This window comes from Cololabis saira, chromosome 9 (genome assembly GCF_033807715.1).
Source record: "Cololabis saira isolate AMF1-May2022 chromosome 9, fColSai1.1, whole genome shotgun sequence".
NCBI classification, from domain to species: Eukaryota; Metazoa; Chordata; class Actinopteri; order Beloniformes; family Belonidae; genus Cololabis; species Cololabis saira.
Window position 1 is genome coordinate 4,617,660 of NC_084595.1, and position 17,770 is coordinate 4,635,429.

The 17,770-nt window shown below is 40.1% G+C and overlaps 1 long non-coding RNA gene across 2 annotated transcripts in view; it reads right to left on the reverse strand.

Moving 5' to 3' along the window:
- Positions 1 to 2,167: 2,167 nt before the first annotated feature.
- LOC133451365 (uncharacterized) overlaps positions 2,168 to 17,770 on the reverse strand; it is a 245,215-nt gene continuing 229,612 nt past the window's right edge. The window contains exons 3-4 of one of the 2 annotated variants that reach the window (XR_009783166.1): positions 17,211 to 17,300; positions 2,168 to 2,382 (exon numbers count right to left, since the gene is read on the reverse strand). This is a non-coding gene — a long non-coding RNA (uncharacterized LOC133451365). Of the gene's footprint in view, positions 2,383 to 5,166; positions 5,262 to 17,210; positions 17,301 to 17,770 lie in introns of those variants that run through there. The other variant, XR_009783167.1, reaches the window with a different exon arrangement.

Sequence of the window (17,770 nt, forward strand, 5' to 3'; positions counted from 1 at the left end):
GCTATAGGCCTATGCTGCAGGGGGGCACCGGCATGATCCGCTGGGCGGTGCCTCTCACCCTTCTTCTCCTCTCCCTTTCCCTTCCTCTCTTCTCCATTACCATTTTTATAAATGTCTCATAGCTATCGTTTTGTCCATCGCTCCTGTAGTTTCTTGTGCTGGCCCCCCTTTTCTCTTTTTTGTGCATGTTTGCAGGCCGGAGCCTCGGGAGCTGCGTTCTGGCCTGCGGTCCCGGTCCACCACCCCGTGTGTGTGATAGTGTGTGTGTGTGTGTGTGTGTGTGTGTGTCTGTGTGAGTGAGATCAAAAAATTAAAATACCGTCACTACGAAATAACACGGTTGTGGCAGGTGGAGGTGCAGCCACTCAGGTTGATTGGGCACAGGTGGGCCCCATCAACCTCTCCACCCTGCCTGCCTTCATAAGGCGTGGCTGCACAGCAGCAAGAGGTCTCTGCTGAAGGAAGCTGAAAGCATGTGTGTCTTGGGTGGAGGGAGAAAATACAAGGTTCCTGCACTAAACCCTGTGTCCTCTGTCCTGTCGGTCGACCCCCGTAGCACTAGCCTTGCTACAGCGGTATACTGTACAGACTGTAAAATCCCATACTGTTCAAAACACAGTCCAAAAACATGCTGGGCTGACATGAGACACTGAATTTACTCACCAGGAGTAAGTGTGAACAGACATGTTGTATGTCTTGTTTGTTTGTCTGCGTCCCTGTGTTGAGCTGGAAACATGTGCATCGTGTACCCCACTACTCGACCTGTGTACCCACTACCCGCCCTGCTGCAGTCAGAACGGGTTCCACTCCCCAATGACAGGTCAAAGTGGAATTTGGAAAATGAATGAATCGATATTTTCTCCTCCAGCAAAGTAAACCATGGCCAGGACACGAGACAGTTGCAGCTGGAGAGCAGAAGGCCAAAGCCAATGAACTGCACCACAAGACAATTTCAGAGACGAATGGTTGAAAGGAGCTTGAAAGGACGTGCAACAGGTGGGAGGGAACAAAGCATGAGAAGCTAAATCTCACCAGCTCGCTTTTAGTGATGAGTTACTGCAGAACAGACTATTGCACAAGATACAGGACAGTGGGTTTGGATAATGGGAATAAGTGTTCCCATATTACAGAAGAACGTCAAGTCAATCCAAGAAATGATGAATAGTAATAACCGTGGAGCAAATGTGGAGATGAAATGAGTTTGGATGGAAGGACGGAGCTTATGGGCTCAAATGAATGCCATAAGTATTTTGTATCTGTAAATAAACTTTGTACTCGTAGAAATATTTTGTGCGTGTGCAAAAAATATTTGTACTTGCAAAAAATATTTGTACTTGCCAAAAATATTTGTACTTGTAGAAATATTTTGTGCGTGTGAAAAAAATATTTGTAAAAAAGCCCAGTCTTGCCACATCCAATATGGCGGCGACGTCAGTAGGAGATGCAATGTGCTGATTGGCTCTTAGTTTTGGCACGTCAAAACACTGCCATAACTCGTAGTTGTAAAAAAAGTTTTTAGCTTTTGTTAAAAAGTTTGTAGCTTTTGTAAAAAAGTTTGTAGCTTTGTATCTACAAGTACAAATATTTTTTGCACACGCACAAAATATTTCTACAAGTACAAATATTTTTTGCAAGTACAAATATTTTTTTCACACGCACAAAATATTTCTACAAGTACAAATATTTTTTTCACACGCACAAAATATTTCTACAAGTACAAATATTTTTTGCAAGTACAAATATTTTTTGCCCACGAACAAAATATTTCTACAAGTACAAATATTTTTTTCACACGCACAAAATATTTCTACAAGTACAAATATTTTTTGCAAGTACAAATATTTTTTGCAAGTACAAATATTTTTTGCCCACGAACAAAATATTTCTACAAGTACAAATATTTTTTGCACACGCACAAAATATTTATACAAGTACAAATATGTTTTGCAAGTACAAATATTTTTTGCACACGCACAAAATATTTATACAAGTACAAAGTTTATTTACAGATACAAAATACTTATGGCATTAATTTGAGCCCATAGGAGCTGGGAAAGTCAAAGTTACTGTTGATATAGAGGCAGGAAGGGAGCGACACGGAGCACGAAATGGTTGTTGGAGAGATCCGAGCATGGGTTGGCCAGCGTGCTGGCGTCATTTACCTTCATCACCACTTGTTGCCACGCTAGTGGCTGGCTGGCCGAGGAGTTGGGAGGCAGGTTGGAACGCTCGAGCTGCAGGGTAACATTACGACGCTCTTCCTCGAGGGCTCGGGTCAGCTGCTCAAAGCGCTCCTCCTGCTCCTTCACGGAGGCCAGGATGCTGGCGGCCGAGCGAATGTCATAGTCCTCCATGTTTAGTGCTGGCTGAACTTGTGTGGATCTTCAAGGTCAGGAAGGGAGGGAAGACAAGGAGGGGAGGGAGGTGCACCAGGTCATTAAAAACAGCCAGACCCAACAGGCTGGATGAGCGGCAATAACAGGCTGACTGATCGATGCCTCCAAGTTCAAATCAAACAGCAAGACTTTTTCAGTGGGTAACTTGGTTTGGCATTGGAGTTATAAACAAAAGTTTGGATGGATCGATTGAAAAAGAGCAAAAGTGATAGGTCACTGGATAACTGGAGGTAGGGTCATAGTTTAGAGCAGGGGTGTCAAACTCATTTCTCTTGGCGGGCCAGATTTGACCCGTTTTTTTCTCGCGGGCCGCACGCTCAAAATAACAAAAACGGTGCGAAACATTTTTTCTCTAATTCTTTTTTTTTTACTATTGTTATCTAATCCAATATCAGTTTAGTTCATTTTAAAGGAAATATGCACTTTGTTTACACTCTAATTATGTAAAATATATTTCTTCAGGATCTTTTCTTGAAATTTCTCGTTTTTTTTCAAATTATGTAAGATACTTTTAATATCATTTTACAAAGATAAACAGAAACAAGTATGTTTTTTTTATATTTAGCTTTTTTATAGGAATTTGAATTAAAAGCAAAATCTTTATTATTACATCCGAGTGTTTCTTTGTGATTTAGAGATTTTTCCAGTACAATTAAGTGTATTTATTTTTAAAAATTGGCGCGGAAATTTACGCCAGTGTGCCGAAAAAGTCAGCACTTCTTTTTTTAACTGTTTTACTTTGTCACTATCCTCGTATTCAAAACTGAAATTCTCAGAATAAATATCTTCTATCATCTTTTTTAGCAGTGATATTTTTCCTGCGAAAATATATAATAGTAGTCAGTTAATAAAAATAAACGACCGTCTACAAAGAAATAAAATCGACAAATGCATTCTAGAAAACAAAAAAAAAGTCGAAAACTGCTCTATTTGTGGAATAACGATGGATTTGTAGAAGAAATATATTATCAGTTATGCTGCGATTCATGGCAATTATTTATTCCTTCCTTTTTAGTAAATTAACATTTAGTTTTTTTGCGTTGGAAACTTCTCGCGGGCCGCATGCAGCCCACGGGCCGCACATTTGACCCCCCTGGTTTAGAGAGTTTGTTAACTCTCTTTAAACTCTCTGTTTACATTTACTTCTGTGTCTAAAGCCAAAATTCTGGAGGAACAAGGTTTAATATTTCCTAAAAGAGTGATTCCACGTGGAAGTCTGAAATACTCAAGTGCAGACTGGAAAACACATTAGTGAGCACAATAGGTTCGGTGCCAATTATGTGTTAATGCTAAGGAGTTAGAACCTTTTTGTAGTTAATTAAATCTCCGCATCACGGACCAAATGCAACACAGTTTCCCTAAACATCAGCAACAGCAAAAGCAAAACATAATGGACCAGTTCCATCAAAGGGAATGAAATAGCACAGACTGCAGACTCACCAAAACAAAGAGTTATGTTTTTGAACATCAAAAACATGGAAAGCCATGGTGTCACCTCTCCAAATGAACAATCATAGCCGGCATGGACGGGCAGCTCTGTCATCGGATACAGTCATGCACAGAGCCGTAATGCATTCTGACACACAAGCACTGTTGCAGGCACAAATCTGACACGTGCATGTTTCCCAAAGCCCACATGGAAACCCGGGCCCGGCATCGGACACACACACACGTCTTCCATAAAGCCACCGTGCAGATGACGACCAGACAAACAGCCATGTCCATTACTGATGGTGGCATGAGACCAAAAGTACAGTGGCCGAGACCCGCCATTGCTGAAAATAAAAGTAACGCTGCAAACAGAAACAAACGGCGTTGCAAATAAAAGAAACGCTGCAAATAAAAACAAACGTCGCTGCAAATAAAAGAAACGCTGCAAACAGAAACAAACGCTGCTGCAAATTAAAGAAACACTGCAAATAAAAACAAACGCCGCTGCAAATAAAAGAAACGCTGCAAACAGAAACAAACGCTGCCGCAAATTAAAGAAACGCTGCAAATAAAAACAAACGCAGCTGCAAATAAAAGAAATGCTGCAAATAAAAACAAACGCCGCTGCAAATAAAAGAAACGCTGCAAACAGAAACAAACGCAGCTGCAAATAAAAGTAACGCTGCAAATAAAAACAAGCGCAGCTGCAAATAAAAGTAATGCTGCAAACAGAAACAAACGCCGCTGCAAATAAAAAAAACTACGCATATAAAAAAGCCACAACGGAAGTGAATTACCGGGGATTATTTTTGCCGATGCACCGGTGTTTTTTACGTGAGAGGAGAAGAAGAAGACGAAGAGGACGTAAGTGAAAAGGAAGAAATAAGAAGAGCGAGGAATAAGAAGAACAACGAACGAGAAAATAAGTGAAAAGGTTAGTGTTCAACGTCGCTACGTGTGATTTTTTTCGTCTTCTTCTTCTTCCTCTCACGTAAAAAACGCTGGTGCATCAGCAAAAATAGTCCCCGGTAATTCACTTCCGTTGTGGCTTTTTTATTTGCGTCGTTTTTTTTTATTTGCAGCGTTTCTTTTATTTGCAGCGGCGTTTTTTTTTTTTGCAGCGTTACTTTTATTTGCAGCGGCGTTTGTTTTTATTTGCGTCATATTTTTTTATTTGCAGCGGGGTTTCTTTATATTTACAGCGTTTCTTTTATTTGCAGCAGCGTTTCTTTTTGTTTGCAGCGTTCATTTTATTTTCAGCAATGGCGGGTCTCGGCCACCGTACAAAAGGGTTCACAGCACAATAACAAATGGAGAGACACAAATCCACAACGATACAGACCTAGTAGAGAAGGCGGCTGAGAGCTGTTAGAAAACAGTCATCCCCGACTCTATCAGAAGCAGGGGGGGTGAAACAAGAAGAAGAAGGGAGCACTGGGAGAGAAGGGAAAGAAAAGCAAAAAGAAGAAAGAAACGGAAATGCAAGGGATTAAAAAACCAACATCACAGATCACAGCAGAAAGCTTATGACCTTTTTGACTTGTAATTACTTTGTGGAAGCCTGACGTAAAATAAACAGTTGTAAAAAGTGTTTGAACAAAAGAAATGTCCATGCTGTTTACCACACATCACTGTACAACACACCTTTTATTAGTTCATAAACATATCAGTGTATCATTTGCAAACCTGATTTTAGAGAAAAAAAACATCTTACCATCTATCATGAGATGGTAAAAAACATAATCTTTTGTCAGGGACCAAAACGATGTGAATCAAAGCTGTTTCGAGTTAAAACACGACATGTGTTTGCAGCAAAAATGCAATTAATACAAGAGCAGTGGGCAATGGAGTCAAGTAAACTGCTATTTTTGGTTACAAAAGTCAAATAGTCCTTCCAACTAAGCGATAGTTAGGATGAGGTCTCTACAGACAAACTGAAGTCATTTTATCTCTGTATATATATATCCATGCATGGATGTAAATTAACTGTTTAAGTCTGTTTAAAGGGGACCTATTATGAAAAACACATTTTTCTTGCTTTAACATATATAAAGTGGTCTCCCCTCAGCCTGCCAACTCAGAGAAGGAGGAAAGCAACCAGATTCTGCAGTGTCTGTACAGCCGCCCGGATGAGCCGTCCAGTGTGATGTGTACGGTGGCTGACGAGGGCCAAACGCACTGCAACGGCCTAATGCGTCTCAGTTAAGGAAAACGGCTTCAAGTACAGAAACGATTCAACTTCACAAACTCAAAACGAGGTACAAAAAGAGGAATGTGGTGCAAATGAAAAAACCTGCTGCAAAAAACAAAGACAAATGCAGCATCATCAAACGTGCTGCAAATAGAGAAACGATGCAAAGCACAAAACGATATAAAACAAGAGACCATCTTCAAAAGAAAAACAATATTAAAATAATAAAAGGCTTGCAATATTTCAGTTGATTTGTAATGAATCCAGAATGTAGGACATTTTTGTTTTTTTAATTGCATTACAGGAAATAAAGAACTTTATCACAATATTCTAATTTTCTGAGACAGTCCTGTATAGGTTGTTTCACAGGTCTGTGTGGACAAAAAAAAACTTAACTTTCTGCACATCTACGCATCTTTATTGTTCACATTTTTCACATTAGTTTCTGGTATGCATTTACAATCAGCAGCTGCGGCTCTAGAGCCGCCCTAGTGGCTCCTGGAGCTTTTTCAAAAACATTTGACATTTTTTTTTTCCTTTTTTTCTTATTTTTTTGTCTTTTTTTCCTTTTTCTTTTTTCTTTTTTTTCAACGTTTTTCTCGAAATTTTGACTTTTCTCAACATTTCGATTTTTTTTCTTGACATTTCGACTTTTTTCTCGACATTTCAACTTTTTCTCGACATTTCAACTTTTTTCTCAAGATTGTACTTCAACATTAATCTTGCCATTTCGACTTTTTTCTTGAAATTTTGACTTTTTTCTCGTTAATTCGACTTTTTTTCACAAAATTTGGACTTTTTTCTCAACATGAATGTTTCTTTAATCATAACAAACTTTCACAGGTCTGTGCAGACAAAAAAAAAATCTTCACTTTCTCCACATCTATGCATCTTTACTGTTCACATTAGTTTCTGGTATGCATTTACAATCAGCAGCTGGTCCCTTTTTAAAATAGAAAGAGTGCTTAGAATTGACGGCGTGCAAAAAATAGCATCCTTGTCTAACTTGAAACTTATCCACCGCTGCAGATAAGTGACAGCAATAGATTTCCACAAACCATGTTGATTGGACATACTTGAAGACAGGCCCTAATGATTCACACCCCTGGAGGGCGAGACGGCGGCAGAGCCATCGCTTCCTGAGTCATAAGTGTATGGAAGGCATGTCAGCCACGGCCCACAGCTTATCATTAAACACCACCCTCCTGGCTCCACTCAAAATAGCCCAGAATGCACTGGGAGCGGTATCTGAAGAATGCCCTTCTGCCACGATGACAAGCCTGCGATGGTTCCTGCAGCTCCAGCTCAGCAGATGTCTGCTAATGGCCCGGGTCAGAGGGGAGAAAAACACAGCCAAGGTCTGCACGTTTAACCCCATCCTCATTTACACATTCCCCCAGTTACTCCCACTTTTATGTGGATGTAGCAGATAAAAAGTGCAACTCCAAGGGCAAAGGTGCCCTTGGAGTTGTACTTTTATATGCTACATCCATAATGCGCTGGCATTTGCGGATGGCACCGCAGGAAGTTCCTGCTTGAACCGATAAAAGAGATAAAAAAGTGGAAAATGTTTAATTCATTCCACAAAGGCAGAAAGGATTTATTGGAGTATGTTTAAGGTATAAACATCTTTGATTGGCATAACAAATGAATTGATGTAGTTGGATTAAACACTGCACTCTTAATGTATAAGACACACAAGCATCTCCTTCCTTCCTTATCAGAGTCTGTTCCAGCTAGAGAGACTGCCAGATATAATAGAACCAAAACTAGGATAAATACTAAAGAAAGATGCATGTCGGTTACAGGAGTTAAAATATGGAACAGCCTAAATAATTAATTAAAATGTATTAAATGTAGTTCAATAAATACATTTAAAACGATGTATAAACCCAATATAGTCGAAAGATACAGAACATTAGTGTGATACAAAACTTTATATATATATATATATATATATATATATATATATATATATATATATATATATATATATATATATATATATATATATGTGTGTGTCAGATCATTTGATTGATTGATTTTATTTATATTATAAAATCAATCAATCAAATGATCTGACACACACATATATATATATATTATATATATGTGTGTGTCAAATCATTGATTGATTTTTTATATATATATATATATATATATATATATATATATATATATATATATATTTCGACTTTTTTCTCGAGATTGTACTTCAACATTAATCTTGACATTTCAACTTTTTTTTTCTCGAAATTTTGACTTTTTTCTTGAAATTTTGACTTTTTTCTCAACATTTAGATTTTTTTTCTCGACTTTCCAACTTTTTTCTCAAGATTGTACTTCAACATTAATCTTGACATTTCAACTTTTTTCTCGGCATTTCGACTTTTTTCTCGAAGTGCATAATGAAAAAAAAAATCTTCCCTCAGTTCTAACTAATATACAAACATGCAGCATGTGTTGCCTTCAAGACTTTTCATTTTTTGCGGCTCCAGACATATTTGTTTTTTGTGTTTTTGGTCCAATATGGCTCTTTCAACATTTTGGGTTGCTGACCCCTGGAATATACCAATAAGATATAGCATGGTAATTAGAGAGCTTCGTATTCATGCTTTTCTACTCTGAGAGCAATCGCAGCTTTAGGTTTGAGCTCTTTCTCCAAATGTTTTTGCCCAGCTCAGCTAAATTAATCTGCTGGAGGCGGTAACATCATATCTAAATAGGCAAGCTATTCTCATTCTCATTCACTCGTTAATAGAGCTAAGTCAACCACATGTATGTTAGACCCCATCCCGACTCGACTATTCAAACATATTTTTTCTCTTATTGGTACGACAATACTGGACCAAATTAACTTATCCCTAAGTTTAGGATATGTACCACAGGTTTTCAAAGTCGCAGTAATTAAACCTTTACTTAAAAAACCTTCTCTTGACCCAGACACCTTAGCTAATTATAGACCAATTTCCAACCTTCCATTTGTGTCTAAAATTCTGGAAAAGGCAGTTTCAAGCCAGTTATGTGACTATTTGTATAGAAATGATCTGTTTGAAGTCTTTCAGTCAGGGTTCAGAATGCATCATAGCACAGAGACAGCACTTGTTCGAGTCACGAATGACCTCCTTATGGCCTCAGATAAGGGATTAGTGTCCATACTGGTTCTACTGGACCTCAGTGCTGCTTTTGACACTATAGATCATGGCATTTTACTGCACAGGTTAGAGCATGTTGTTGGGATTAAAGGGACAGCTCTATGTTGGTTTAAATCATACCTATCTGACAGGTTCCAGTTTGTTCATGTACATGAGGTTTCTTCAGAACAGTCAAGGGTCTGTTATGGTGTTCCGCAGGGTTCAGTGCTAGGGCCAATCTTGTTCAGTTTATACATGCAGCCGTTGGGAAGTATAATCCAGAATCACGGCATACAATTTCATTGTTATGCTGATGATACGCAGCTCTACTTGTCTATGAAGCCGGATGAAACAGAACCGTTAGTTAAACTTCAGGCATGTCTTAGGGACATCAAGGACTGGATGTCCAGAAATTTCCTGCTTCTAAATTCAGATAAAACAGAGGTTATCATTCTTGGTCCAGAGCATCTTAGGAAGGGATTAGATGGTGTTGCGATGGCTTCCAGTGCAACTGTGAGAAATCTTGGTGTTATTTTCGATCAGGATTTGTCGTTTAAACCATATGTCAATCAGGTTTGTAAAATAGCCTTTTTCCATCTCCGTAATATTGCAAAGATTAGGAAAATCCTCTCACAGAGTGATGCAGAAAAACTAGTTCATGCGTTTGTATCTTCTAGACTAGATTACTGTAATGTGTTGTTAGCAGGATGTCCAAGTAATTTGCTGAATAGGCTCCAGCTGATCCAAAATGCAGCAGCACGAGTACTGACAGGAATTAGCAGGAGAGACCACGTCTCTCCAGTGTTAGCGTCGCTCCATTGGTTACCCGTAAAATTCAGAATCCAATTTAAAATTTTATTACTTGCGTATAAAGCCCAAAACGGCTTAGCTCCGCATTATTTGCAAGACCTGATAGTGCCTTATGTTCCTGGCAGAGCTCTCTGTTCTCAGAGTTCAGGTTTACTCGTAGTTCCTAGAGTATCTAAATGTAGATTTGGAGGGCGGGTGTTCTGCTATCAGGCACCATTACTATGGAACCAACTTCCAATCTGGGTTAAGGGGGCTGACACCACCTCCACCTTTAAAACTAAACTTAAAACATTTCTGTTTAGTAAAGCCTATAGTTAGTGTTTAGTAAACCTCTAGCTGGTGTTGGTAAATCTCTAGGTAGTGTAAACTTTAGTGTGTCAGAGTCGCTCCTGTGGTTTCTTGTGCTGGCCCCCCCTTCTCCTCCCTTTTCTCTCTTTTGTCCATGTTGCAGCATCCTTTGCCGGACACCGGAACCTGCAGTGTGGGAGTGAGGGGGGCAGGGTAACGGCCCCTTTTGGGCGGGGGAGAATGTTCGTCCCTCAAGACTCCTCTCCCTGGCCCTGCCCCTTCTCAACCTTTCCCCGACCCTGCACCCCAACCTGGGACTTGATGATTGGGCCGGAGCTTCGGGAGCTGCGTGCTGGCCTGCGGTCCCCACCCCTGGTCATCCCGTTGCTGGCCCCCCCTTCTCCTCCCTTTTCTCTCTTTTGTCCTGCAGGTGGCCGTGGGTGGCTTGTAGCTTGCATTACGGAGCACAAGTCTTTTCCTGACCCTGCACCCCAACCTGGGACTTGCTGATTGGGCCGGAGCTTCGGGAGCTGTGTGCTGGCCTGCGGTCCCCACCCCCGGTCATCCCGTTGCTGCTTCCACCTGCCTGCTGTGCTGTTGCCGTCCCTGACCCACCAGTCTGGCCCTCGGCAGGAGGGTCCCCCCTGATGAGCCTGGTCCTGCTCAAGGTTTCTTCCCTCCTAAAGGGGAGTTTTTCCTTGCCACTGTTTGGCTTAAGGTTTTTCTCCCACTAGGGGAGTTTTTACCTGCCATTGTTTATGTAATAACTGCTCGGGGGTCATGTTCTGGGTATGGGTCTCTGTAAAGCGTCTAGAGATAGTGTGTTAGGATCATTCATCTGATTAGGGACTATAGGTTGGTGGTGACGTCCTCTTTCCTCCTCATCGCCAATTTAACCCCTTTCTAGAGGCAGATCTCATTAATTCCTTTCCTAAACTCATCTGATCCCCGTACTAAGTTGAAGCTCTCAATGGTTCAATTGGGCACAAAAAACGCCTCCCCTTCCCTCTCTGTTTGTGTGTGTTTCAAGTTTTAAGTTGATTAAAAGTTTGTTCTTTTCTATGTTTCTTATTTTCCCCACTAAGCTCTCCAATACGTCAATACTCTTAAGACCCTGACACACCAAGCCGAAAATCGGCCGTCGGGCCGTCGTTGAGCGTCGGTGCTCGTCTGTCGTTAGTTTCCCCAGTGTGTCCTGCACGTCGCCACAGGTCGGCCTCCCGTCGGGAGCTTTTCAGCCGATTCAACATGTGGAATCGGCGTCGGCCGTCGGTCAAACAACTCACTCTGTGATTGGCTGTTCCCAGAATTTCCCAGAATGCTTTTCGTCGTCATTTGCGGACTGAATAAAAAAAAACATGGCAGACATTTCTTATGAATAAAATCAATATTTTAAGTTAGTTTCTGCATAGAAATGCGTTTTGATTACATTTCTAGCGAGAAATAAATATTTTACTTTCATAATATTCACTCAGTGAATGTACATAATCACTCACTTGTCTTTTGTAAACCGCGCCAGAATAAAGGCTGATTTATGGTTCTGCGTTACACCAACGCAAAAATTACGGCGTAGGTTATGCGGCGACGCGCGCCGTACGCCGTACCCTACGCCGTAGGCTCTGCGTCGATTTAACACTGAACCATAAATCAGCTCCGGAGCCAGCAGGCAGAAAATCCCGAAATTTTCGGAGCAAATTTCTTAACAGGCGTAGCTACAACTGTTAGATTTCATCTATTAAACCAACATTTATCTTCCTAAATGATTTATTTCAGTAGCGGTAATTCTCCACAGAGTTTTGTTTGTCTGTTTTGTATTGCACTTGTGTTTTCTCAATAAAGCTTTGAAAAAAAAAGCGCTGTCCTCCTCCTTGAGCCCCTGAATACAGACTAGCGCTGCCTGCTGGTATGGAGGGGAATTACCTCTCACGCATGCGCAGAACGTACGTGCTAGTCAGGCCGTCGGGTGTCGTCTTTTCAGTGTGTTCAAAGAGCCCGACCCCGCCCGACACAGGCGACGCAAGCCGACACAGCAGTCTGCCGGGAGCGGGGGAAGTTGAGTTGGTGTGTCAGGGCCTTTAGTTGTAGTGACAGCTGTCTGACTCATCACGATCAGAGATTTCCATCTGTTTTCTTGTTATTTTTTGTTTAATGAAAGGAAACCTTTAAGATTGGTTATTCTAAAAGCACTACTTAGGAACATTAAAGTAAAATGGAATTAAATCCACCTACGAGGGAATCTGAAGCTTTTATTTGTTGCTAGGAGATAAACATGATAATTCATAACCTTTATTAAATGGTTTTCAGAGCCTTATGGTTAATATGCTCATCACAATTTCCTGCTCTGGCTCATATTGCACTAATGGAAATAATATAAACATTAACATTCAAATCAAACGCATAATCTAAGAAATAATAAATGTTATTTTGGCAGGTTACCATGCGATTAATGGATAATGTAATAAGAAATGAGTTCCACTGTCAGTAACATAGACTGACATTGTAATTAGATGTTTTAAATAGATGCAAGTAAAAGCAAGTTTATCTGTAAAGTATGTTTCACGCACAAGAAAACTCAAAGTGATTGACATAAAAACATTAAAAACTGCATTTAAGTTTACCGATCGATGGGCGCCTTGGTTGAAGGTGGTTGGGGACGATTGGTGAGGGGCAAGTGCGGGAGGGACCTCTTACCGGATCTTATCATCTTGCATGTCGGGTGATCCACTGGGGATTTGATGGGAACCTGCGGCTGCTGTTGTCCTATGTTAACTTTGGTGTGTATTTTATCATCTATAGCCCGTTGGGCTGGTTTGTTTTTGTTTTCTTTGTTTTTTTTTTTTTTTATTTCTTTGTTTTTTTTTTCTTGGGTAACTAAACGGTCTTTAGGCACAAAGTCCCTGTTGGAGGAAAAGAATGACATGTTTTATGTCTTGTTTGTTACCAGTACTGCTATTGTTTCCTTTTCTGGTTTGAAAGTAGAATGTAAAAATGAAAAGGAGATCGTGTGACATCTGAAGCGTGTGATATGTATGAAAATGTTGCTCAATAAACATAAAGTTGAAAAAAAAAAAAAAAACTGCATTTAAATATAAAGGACATTAAAAACAGAATAAAAAAATGAAAGACATAAGTTCTGCAGCTCTGATGCATTCTGGGAGTCAGTGCTTACGTGTTTACGCTCCTCACCTGGGAGGAGCGGGAAAACTGAACGCTGTGTTTGCTTCTAACTTTGGCTACAGGACGTCGGCCCGACCCCGACGACCTGGAGGTCCTGGTTAGGGATGGGAATAAGATTTTTCCAATTCCGATTCCATTTTTGATTCTGTTTAACAATTCGATTCTTTATTCTCTTATCGATTCTCATTTGGAAAAAAGAACAAACAGGTCAATTAGCATCAACTTTGTTTCATATCTTTGAACAAAAAAATACAAGTGAGGTCTTAAGACGCCCCCAGCCTTGGGCTCCTCGATGGTGCCAGGGGGTCCCCACAAAATATTTTTGTTTTCATAACAAATATAAAATATAAAATAGTAATAATAATAAAATAAATATTCTTCTAATAGAAATTAAAATTCTCCTTTTTAAAAGGATATCTGAGCTGAGCTCTCAAAAATAAAACAACGTCAGCCAGTGACAAATACAATCAACTCAAGTCCAATGGAAATGTGCATTGTGCAATTCTGCAACCATCAACTATGAAGAATTAACAATTATTTTGCAGAAAAATAAGCGTATCTGCTTTTTCAGGAAGGATACGCGATCTTTCTGGACTTATGGAGAACAAGTCGCCCTGTTGTCAGCCTTTTTGGTAAAATGTAACCAAACTTTCAAGCGTTTATGCCGATTTGTCGCCATGTTTTCCTACTGGGCGCGAATGCGTGGTGACGTCATTCGCGCCCAGTGGAATTGATAAGAGAATCGTTTGCAAAAAAGGCTAACGATTCAAAGGAATTGAAACACTGGGAACCGGTTCTCAACAAGAACCGGTTTTCGATTCCCATCCCTAGTCCTGGTTATTTCATGATGGAGCACGAGATCAGTGATGTTTGTTGGCCCTAAATCATTCAGAAATGTATGAACCAACGGCAGGATTTTGAAATCTATTGCAAGAGAAAATTAAGAAAAAATGAATAATTAACAAATGCATTGTCACCAGGACTGAGGCTTCGTCCAAATTGAAATTAAAATTCTATTCATCACTTTGAGCAACATTAAAGAGAGCGCTAATGCCAGAGGAGTATTATTGTGAAGTGATTTTCTTCTTTTTTTGTCTTTTTTTCCTTTTTCTTTTTCTTTCTTTTTTAATCTCGTCATTTCGACTTTTTTCTCGACATTTCAACTTTTTTCTCGAGATTGTACTTCAACATTAATCTTGACATTTGGACTTTTTTCTCGACATTTCGACTTTTTTTCACAAAATTTCTACTTTTTTCTCGACATTTTCCACTTATTTCTCAACATTTCAATTTTTTTTCTCGACATTTCGACTTTTTTCTCGAAGTGCATAATGAAAAAAAAAAATCTTCCCCCAGTTCTAACTAATATAGATACATGCAGCATGTGTTGCCTTCAAGACTTTTCATTTTTTGCGCCTCCAGACATATTTGTTTTTTGTGTTTTTGGTCCAATATGGCTCTTTCAACATTTTGGGTTGCAGACCCCTGGAATATACCAATAAGATACAGCATGGTAATTAGAGCCTCGTATTCATGCTTTTCTACTCTGAGAGCAATCACAGCTACTGTAGGTTTGAGCAAGAGAAAATGAAAAAAAAATGAATAATTAACAAATGCATCGTCACCAGGACTGAGGCTTCCTCCAAATTAAAATTTAAATTCTATTCATCACTTTGAGCAACATTAAAGAGAGCGCTAAAGCCAGAGGGGTATTATTGTGAAGTGATAAGCAGCGAGATGTGTGGAATTCATAACTGATCATTTTCATACAAAGAGGAAAATAAATGCAGCTATTGTTTACCGTGTTTCTATCATCCTTTGTTTTTTGAACCACCACATTGTGTGGGGGTTTCAGGATGGGAAACACTGACAAATATACAGTACATGTGCAACATGAATGCTAATGTTTTTCTTGTCCCATAAAAAAGATGAGAGCAATTAATTAAAGCACTGACGTCACTGTAACTTTCCACCAAAAACAAAAACAAAAACAATGATGTGGGATGTTAAACCGTCTCTTTCAGATCCCAATTCTGCATTATGATGTAGTACGAAAGGTACTGGACAATAGGAATGGGTGATATTTTACCGTTCATGATAAACCGCCAAAAAAATTCCCCACGGTAAGAATTTGTATCTCACGGTAAAAATGATAAATTCCCGTTGATGACGATTTTGTGTAAAGATGAATTATGGAAGGAAGAAAGAAAGAAAGAAAGAAAGAAAGAAAGAAAGAAAGAAAGAAAGAAAAGAAAGAAAGAAAGAAAGAAAGAAAGAAAGAAAGAAAGAAAGAAAGAAAGAAAGAAAAGAAAGAAAGAAAGGAAGGACAGAAGGAAGGAAGGAAGGAAGGAAGGAAGGAAGGAAGGAAGGAAGGAAGGAAGGAAGGAAGGACGGACGGACGGACGGACGGAAGGAAGGAAGGAAGGAAGGAAGGAAGGAAGGGAGAAAACAAGGAAAGAAGGAAGGAAGGAAGGAAGGAAGGAAGGAAGGAAGGAAGGAAGGAAGGAAGGAAGGAAGGAAGGAAGGAAGGAAGGAAGGAAGGAAGGAAGGGAGAAAACAAGGAAAGAAGGAAGGAAGGAAGGAAGGAAGGAAGGAAGGAAGGAAGGAAGGAAGGAAGGAAGGAAGGAAGGAAGGAAGGAAGGAAGGAAGGAAGGAAGGAAGGAAGGACGGACGGACGGACGGAAGGAAGGAAGGAAGGAAGGAAGGAAGGAAGGAAGGAAGGAAGGAAGGAAGGAAGGAAGGAAGGAAGGAAGGAAGGAAGGAAGGAAGGGAGAAAACAAGGAAAGAAGGAAGGAAGGAAGGAGAAAACAAGGAAAGAAGGAAGGGAGTGAGAAAAGAGGAAGGACGGAAGGAAGGAAGGAAGGAAGGAAGGAAGAAAAGAGGAAGGGAAGAAGGAAGGAGAGAGCAGGAGGAAGGAAGGAAGGAAATGAGCCAGAAAGAAAGAAAGAAAGAAAGAAAGAAATGAGTGTGAGTTTTTTGTGTAACAAACAATTGAATTGGTATTTTTTTGGTATTTTTTTTATCATTATCGGGATAAATGCAGAAATTATGGTGATATATTTTTATTCTTTACCGCCCATCCCTACTGGACAACTGGTCAGTAAATTACAACAATATTGTGAAGTTTCAGTTGAACTAATGAGATGAAGCTTTAGAAATAAAAGACGTGCAGGTGCAGTCGTAATAAGCAAAGAGTCACTTTACGATTCTACGGCAAAGTAAAATCATTAAAGCGACAAAGAAAGTTCTTGTGTGCACTCAAAAAGCATAAAATTTACATGCAACGAATATCAGTCCATGTTTTAATAACTCTCGTGTACTTGTGCCCTACTTCTTAAAGAAAAGTTTTCAAAGGAAAGTCGTGTAAAAATGAATAAGTCTTTTGCAGTGCAGGAGACACCTGAATTGCAATTAAGCGTCTAAGGTTGTATCTAACTACAGGTGACATACTTCAAAGGTACAATTACACAGTCGAGTGTCTGTGGAATATTGGGCCAGAAAAAAATGTCTTTTCCCGTTCTGCTCTACAACCCGCTGAAATCCCTTTACCTCAGCTGATTCAGCAGTGTCAATTTTTGAAATTAGAGCATATTTCCTGGAGGAAAAAGCCTATAAATGTATTGAAATAAAAATCCTACAGAGGTACTTCAGCAAGAAGTGAAGCTCTCCTGCAGAGAGATAATGTAGGGGATGGGAGGTCTAGGATTTGCAAGCCTAAAAAAGGAAACGTGTCTTTAAATGTAATTGGAAAGAAGAGACCATAGAGGAAAAAAGGAGATCTACCTTTGATGTTAATGCTGTCTGACCACAAGTAGACGGAGGAACAGATGTAGCTCTGGTATCACGGAGATTGCTGAGTCCACCAGGGGATATCTGTGGATAAAACATGGAAAATAAGGATTCAGTCAGGCCAGTGGGAGTGTGGCTGTCGTGTAACATAAGAGACATTTACAGTCATGGTTCCACATCTGCAATCTGATATGATTTCCACAGCAGCAGCAGTGCTGGAAAGTCGCCGAACACAGTGTGGACTCCCTTCCTCCCCGTCTTCCGTTGGAAGCCAACACCCATTTGTTCGAGAGGGCAATAGGCGAGCCAGCCTCACCGCCCCAAGAGCAGACTTTGGGCAGCTGGGCAGAGCAAGGGACTGGAAGATACTGGCAGACCTGGGCCTCATTTATAAAGCTTGCTTGCGCACAAAAAGGGCCTGAAAGATGCGCAAGCCACCTTCTACGCAAAGGCTGGGATCTAAAAAGAAAAAACTAACCGAAAACTAACCAGGGGGGTGGAGCGGGGCTGCCGGGCTGTTCTCTGCATCGCTTTCGCACAGGGTGTCTTGATGA